This window comes from Hemibagrus wyckioides, unplaced genomic scaffold, assembly GCF_019097595.1.
Source record: "Hemibagrus wyckioides isolate EC202008001 unplaced genomic scaffold, SWU_Hwy_1.0 Contig15, whole genome shotgun sequence".
In the NCBI taxonomy this organism is placed as follows: domain Eukaryota; kingdom Metazoa; phylum Chordata; class Actinopteri; order Siluriformes; family Bagridae; genus Hemibagrus; species Hemibagrus wyckioides.
Window position 1 is genome coordinate 265,605 of NW_026690775.1, and position 7,119 is coordinate 272,723.

General features: G+C 40.4%; 2 non-coding genes across 2 annotated transcripts; one reads left to right on the forward strand and one right to left on the reverse strand.

Annotated features, from left to right (window-relative positions):
- The first annotated feature begins 236 nt into the window (after positions 1-236).
- Positions 237-308, forward strand: trnap-ugg (transfer RNA proline (anticodon UGG)). The gene has a single exon. It is a non-coding gene; the product is annotated as a tRNA-Pro (tRNA).
- A 3,142-nt stretch (positions 309-3,450) lies between these two features.
- Positions 3,451-3,532, reverse strand: trnas-gcu (transfer RNA serine (anticodon GCU)). The gene has a single exon. It is a non-coding gene; the product is annotated as a tRNA-Ser (tRNA).
- Between the last annotated feature and the right edge of the window lie 3,587 nt (positions 3,533-7,119).

A 7,119-nucleotide genomic window follows, 5' to 3' on the forward strand; every position in this document is an offset into this window, starting at 1 on the left:
CCGAGATTAATGATATATTTGGCCCAATGGCAAGAGCTGCTTACTTGGTTCACACTTAGCATCTGGATTCCAAAAAGGTTTGAATCCCACAGGAGCCTCGCTTTATTGTTAACTTGACTTTGTGTAACCAAGTTCCTTTTACTCGGACCCCAGTCCATATGAACAGGAAGGTCATACAGTTACAGAGTACAGTGTGACCCTCCATTGGCGCACATCAAGCGGAACAGGGACAACCTGGCTCGTTGGTCTAAGGGTATGATTCTCGCTTTGGGTGCGAGAGGTCCCGGGTTCAAATCCCGGACGAGCCCTGGTTTTACATGGAATAGAGTGGTTGGGACAAAACTAATGGAAACTTGCACTGCCGGCTTGGTTTTCGCTTGGAAGCTTGTTTCTCCAGAGGTCCAAGGAGGTTCAAATCCCATTGTAATTACTTCTGAAAATTAAAGCTCGAACCTGGAGCCTATCTCTGGAATACAGGGAGCGGGATGGAGAATGTCCCACTTTGTGGAGACATGAACCTCTGAAATATTAATATAATAGAGTACAGAAAGACCTCAGAATATTGTCATTTTACTAACACCATTCATCATGATCACTGTTATATTCATGTGTCAAGTTGTAGATGAAGGTGATGATGTTACTCTGTCCTGCAGCAACAAAGACAGTGGTTCAGTAAACAGCCTACAACGGTACAAACAACATCCAAAATCTAAACCTGAGTTCCTTTTTTTCATCACTCCATGTGGAGGTAAATCCCTATGCCACCACGTCTGTCTGCTAAAGTTGATGATAAAACTAAACAAGTGGATCTGATCATCTCCTCGGCTGCTTTTAATGTTTGATAATATACAATTAGAAGGTAATTAATTCATAATCACACTCGCTGGTATCACCCAGATGAGGATGGGTTCACATTTGAGTCTTCCTCATATCGTCTCACAGAGTTTTTTCTTGCCGCTGTTGCCTCAGAGTTGCTCATTAGGGGTAAAGTTAATTTTCAACTTTGTAATTTCTATTCTGAATTTCTGTATTTCTGTAAAGCTGCTTTGAGACAATGTCCATTGTTAAAAGTGCTGTACAAATAAAAGTGAAGTGAACTGAATTGAATTGAACTGAATTTAATTACCTTTTGGTTATAGACACAGCAAATTTACTTATGAGAGATTTTGTTTAAATCTGGATCAGTTTCCTATGATTTTCCACAGCAAATTATCATAATTATTTATAAATGTACAAATAATTTAAAAACCACACAAACAGATAAAGGCTTATAGTATTGTATAGATGATGAATCTTGAAATACAAAACCAGCCATAATGACTCTAGATTTCTGTCACTGACACTGTGTGAAGTGATCTGTACAAAATAACACTAAAACAGCATCACTTCCTGGGTGTGGCCTTCTAGAGACGTGTAAAGTTCAGCACATACAGCACTATTATACAGAATCCTCACAGAGCTGTGTTCAGAAATGGATCAACTATACAACTTACTGTACATAGTGAGATACATACCACTGATTCTCACTCTAGTTACAGGTCATTCATTTTCATCAGTTTATCAATAGTTTTAACTATCACAATCATATTTAATCACTTAATTAATTACATTAATTAATAACCATGGTTTTTTTTGGCGATGCTACCCATGCACTTGGAGGGTTGTGGGGCTGTGGTCAAGGGAGGCCTGCCAGGTCGGGAAAGAGAGGCACTCTGGCAGGCGGTCGCAATGGTTGTACCACGCATGCTTCCATTACCAGACGTGATTCAAGATCCAAACCCAGGAAAGGTTTGAAAGGCTTAGGCTCTTGTTGACAAGGTTTGCTGATATGAACTTGCATCCCAGTCTGTTGCAATCAATTCAATTCAATTCAATTTTATTTGTATAGCGCTTTTAACAAAGAGCATTGTCTCAAAGCAGCTTTACATGAGAAACCACATAAGAAAACAACAAACATATGAACAGACAAACAGACAAACAGTCCTAGATGTTATCCCAAGTGAGCAAGCCTGAGGTGACTGAGGCGACTGTGGCAAGGAAAAACTCCCTTAGATGGTATGAGGAAGAAACCTTGAGAGGAACCAGACTCAAAAGGGAACCCATCCTCATTTGGGTGACAATTGTGTGATGCAGATACAGCATGTGTATAGTGTTATGTGAATCAATAAGGAGGTTGTTGTCCATGGCGCTGCTTGAATATCCCAATCCTCACAAGCAGAACCCGGCTGGACCTGGTCCATCTCCGGATGCCACTGGAGCCGGCACAGTCTCTGTATGCCTCGGGATGGGTAGAAGAAAGGAAACAATGGAACAGCATTAGCGTAGCTGCTGTTCATAATATTAGCAGTACTAGCTGAATGTGCATTTAATCAGATGTACTGGAGTGCAAGGTTATGGGAAGTGTTAGATGTATGCCTGGCTAAAGAGATAAGTCTTTAGTCTACATTTAAACTGGGAGACTGTGTCTGAGCCCCGAACACAGTCAGGAAGACTATTCCAGAGTTTTGGAGCTAAATACGAAAACACTCTACCTCCTTTTGTGGACTTTGATATTCTGGGAACTACTAGAAGTCCAGAATTTTGTGATCTTAAAGAGCGTGGTGGATTGTAATGTGTTAGAAGACTGGATAGATAGGTGGGAGCTAAACCATTTAGAGCCTTGTATGTGAGTAGAGCTAGTTTATAGTCAATTCTAAACTTAACAGGTAGCCAGTGCAGGGATGATAATATTGGGGTTATATGATCATATTTTCTTGATCTGTTAAGAACTCTGGCGGCTGCATTCTGGACTAACTGTAGCTTGTTTATTGAAGATGCAGGACAACCACCTAGTAATGCATTACAATAGTCCAGTTTGGAGGTCATGAACTAGCTTTTCTGCATCAGATACAGATAAAATGTTCCTAAGCTTGGCAATATTTCTAAGATGGAAGAAGGCTGTTTTTGTGATATTGTAAATATGGTTTTCAAAGGATAAGTTGCTGTCTAATATTACACCCAGGTCTTTCACTGTTGAGCTAGTAGTAACAGTGCATCCTTCTAGGTGCAAGCTGAATTGTGAGAGCTTCTGTGTACTAGTTTTTGGGCCAATAAGTAATATCTCCGTTTTGTCAGAGTTTAATAATAGGAAATTATCGGCCATCCAATCTCTAATATCTTTAACATACTCAGTTAATCTAGACCAATTAGAAATTTCATCTGGTTTTGATGAGATATATAAAGGTGCACGATCCGGGCCTCTGTCTTCGGGACTGTGCACTGCATTGATCTGCATGGATCTCCAGTGGCGACCCGTCAGCCTTACAGCATCTGTGTCCAACCAACATGGAAATACAGCCCATGGTTGCGAAACACCTAGACCCAGGGTTAGCTTTTCTCGCTCCCCTCTAGCACTCCGAAGCATTCCGCATGCAAGAGTTGTGGTAAAGAGGAGGTTAAAGGGCACACAAGCGACGAGGATGGGATTCGAACCCACGCGTGCACAGCACAATGGATTAGCAGTCCATCGCCTTTACCTCTCGGCCACCTCGTCAGGCGCAGGTGTGGCACCCATGACCAAATGTCCACAGAGACCGCAACAATTCCGTAGAGGAGCGCCATAACTCAACGCGTTTAAACAAGCCTGTTCCCAAAGCAACTGGAGCCCATCCCACATGCATTAGCAGTCTGTTTCCTTAACCTCTTGGCATCCTAGGTCACCCACATGACCTTACACCTCAGTGCACCTGGCACTTGCACTCCATTGCCCAAACCTCTTGGCCACCACTTCTTATGTCGATTTTTTATTCTTGGTTGAATTGTTGTTTTGTTGGTAGCTCGTAACCATGGTAAAGGCACGACTGATGAGGCTCACACGCGGAAACCGTGTTTTGCGTACCGTTCTGTGGTTGTTTGGACTTGCTGTTTGAAAAAGCAAGGTGTGAAATGGAGCAGCCAGCATTGACACCAGTTGCAGAAACCTGGGAGCTATTTCAGCACCTGGGTCTGGGGGCTCCGGTACCGCGTGAGCTTTTTTTTTTTTTGCAGCCAGGCAGCCAGCTAACAGCAACTCTTAAGCACATTTGCAGAAGGCACAGGAGCCACAACCCCTGTAAAGCCTTTGTGGAGCCAGAGCCCACAACCACTGCCTTGAAAAGACTCAGCTGGCAGCAGTGAGATTTGAACCCACACCTCCGAAGAGACTGGAGCCTAAAAGTAGCACCTTAGACCACTCGGCCACGCTACCCAAGGGCGCCGCACTTATAGCCCTCTGTGGAGAGCACACTGACATACTGTCTGGGTGTGTGATACACAGGCTGCACAGATGAGGACAGACAAACTGTGCAGAGGGTGAAAAACAGGTCAAAAAATCATCGGCTGCCCTCTGCCCTCCTTGGATGACATGTCCAGGTCCTGCTGCCTCAGCAAAATCAAGGCCATCACAGGAGACTCCTCACATCCTGCTCATCACTTGTTTGACCTGTTGCCATCTGGGTGGCACTTCAGGTCAACAAAGTCTCACACCACCAGACTTACAAACAGCTTCTTCCCCTGGGCCATTCGGACTGCAAACAATAACTGAACACACACACACATTCTACCTAATAAAATGTGCAATTCTACTGTTCACTTTAATCTGTCTATGAATTGAGTACAAGTTATAACTTAATATTGGCTTTGCACAAATTAGATTTCAAGCAAATATATAACTGGGAACATTTTGTTGCAGCTTTATGAATGTTCTGCTTATATTGCAGTAGCCCTTTAAAAAAGGGTACAAGTATGCATATGTATGAAAGGAGAGTCCATAACCTGAGGTACTGAGATATTGAGAAGGGTTCAGTATTTATATTAACATATTTTTACATATGTTTCTTTATTGACATGCACAGCCAATTATTACAACATTATTACAACAATACTAATTCTAACAAAGTCCTGAATATGTACAATATGGCTATATTTGTGGACACCTAACCATCACACCAGTATGTGGGCATTCTCCAAACTGCTGCACAATTGTATAGGATGTTTTTATATTCTTACAAAAACATGTTCCAGCTCAATGAAGATGTTTATTACAAGTTTGGTGTGGAATAAAATGAGTTACCTGCACACAGCCCTGAACTCAAACCCACTCAACACTTTGGGATGAATTAGAATTCTGACTGCACCCCAAGCCACACATGCCTGATGTTTTAGGGCTGTATGGACACATGGACATACAGTATCTCACAAAAGTGAGTACACCCCTCACAGTTTTGTAAATATTTTATTATATCTTTTCATGTGACAACACTGAAGAAACGACATTCTGCTCCAATGTAAAGTAGTGAGTGTACAGCCTGTATAACAGTGTAAATTTGCTGTCCCCTCAAAATAACTCAACACACAGCCATTAATGTCTAAACCGTTGGCAACAAAAGTGAATACACCCCTAAGTGGAAATGTCCAAATTGGGCCCAAAGTGTCAATATTTTGTGTGGCCACCATTATTTTCCAGCATTGCCTTAACCCTCTTGGGCATGGAGTTCACCAGAGCTACAGGTTGCCATATATTTACAAAAATGTGAGGGGTGTACTCACTTTTGTGAGATACTGTATATTGCCACTTACTGAAAAATCATCTAATTTTTAATATTATTAGTGTATATTTTGCAACAAGTTTGAAGTAATATCTAAATAAAGCTAGTCTAAGTAGATTGATTGATAATGTTAAATTGCCCCTAGGTGTGAATGGGTGAGCAAATGACTGTGTGTGTGTGTGTGTGTGTGTGTGTGTGAAAGAGAGAGAGAGAGAGAGAAACAATTTTTTTTTTTCAGTTATATTTCTGCACATATTTGGTTAGTTCAAAAACAATTTTTTTTGGTGTTAAGGTTTTTCTCTTCAGTGAACACAAGATGGCGCAGTCACTTATCTTAATGTTGGTCAAGAACCAGAGCACCACACAACCTGCTCACATTCTCTGAGACATAGAGTATACTTGTTCTTCTATCATACATACTGCTGATATAATATCCTAACCCCTGCCCTGGTTACTCTTAGTGCCTAAGCTAATTTCAGAGATATCATTCTGATTAAACAACACAACTGTCCACTTAACACTAAACTGTCATAAGAATAAATACTCATCTAATGTCATTTCTTTGGCACCTGCTGTGTCAGAAACATTAAAAACTAGAAACTTATATGTGAATGTGCCTTTATTCTTCTTTCTCTTCTTCTGATGCTACTGTGAGTACAGGAAAGTTTTATTTTTCAGATTTAACTGTTAGAGCTGAGACATAAGGGATTAATTCAACCTTAATTACCAAGGGAAAATACTCATTTCTTCCTCATTCTTAAATAAATCATATTCTCTTCCACTTAGTGTTTCTAACATTAATCTACCTGCTGGTGTTTACACAAACTTTCTCTAATTTAGAGATATCACTAACATATATAATTTAAATATTACACAATGAAATTATCAGATAAGATTTTTACTAGATTAAAATGGTCATTTTTACATAAATACATTGTCTTCCTGCTTTCAGTATGTGTCTTAAATGTGCTCTGGACAGGTTTCCCATATGAGGCTGAATGTAAAGCCAGGATGTTTCAGTAAGAATCAACAATCTGACAACAACATTGGTGACACTGTCATGTGATGCTGTGGGGTGGAGCAATTTTGAAGCTTTATGGTGTTAACATATTAGATTACAGAAAGATCTCCACTATTTTCACTGAGCTAAGACCAGTCATCATGTTCACTGTTATATTCATGTATCTGTGCCTTTCACTAGGTGAGTTAACATTGACTTTTTCTTATTACAGAAATATTAACTATATTATATTAAATATTAGTCTGTGTGGTGATGCAGTGTGAAAATGCAGAGTGTGGGTCTGACTTAAGTATTTCCTGTTGATTATTTAAAGGTTAAAAACATTATGTTCTCTTCTCTATGACAGGTGACTCCATGGCAGATTCAGTAAAGCCACTTCTCACTCATAAACCTGTAGATGAAGGTGACAATGTTACTCTGTCCTGCAAATACGAAGCAAGCACTAAAGGAAACTACCTGCAGTGGTACAGGCAATATCCAAAATCTAAACCTGAGTTCCTTCTTTATATTGTTCAAAGTGGAACTCATAAGTCT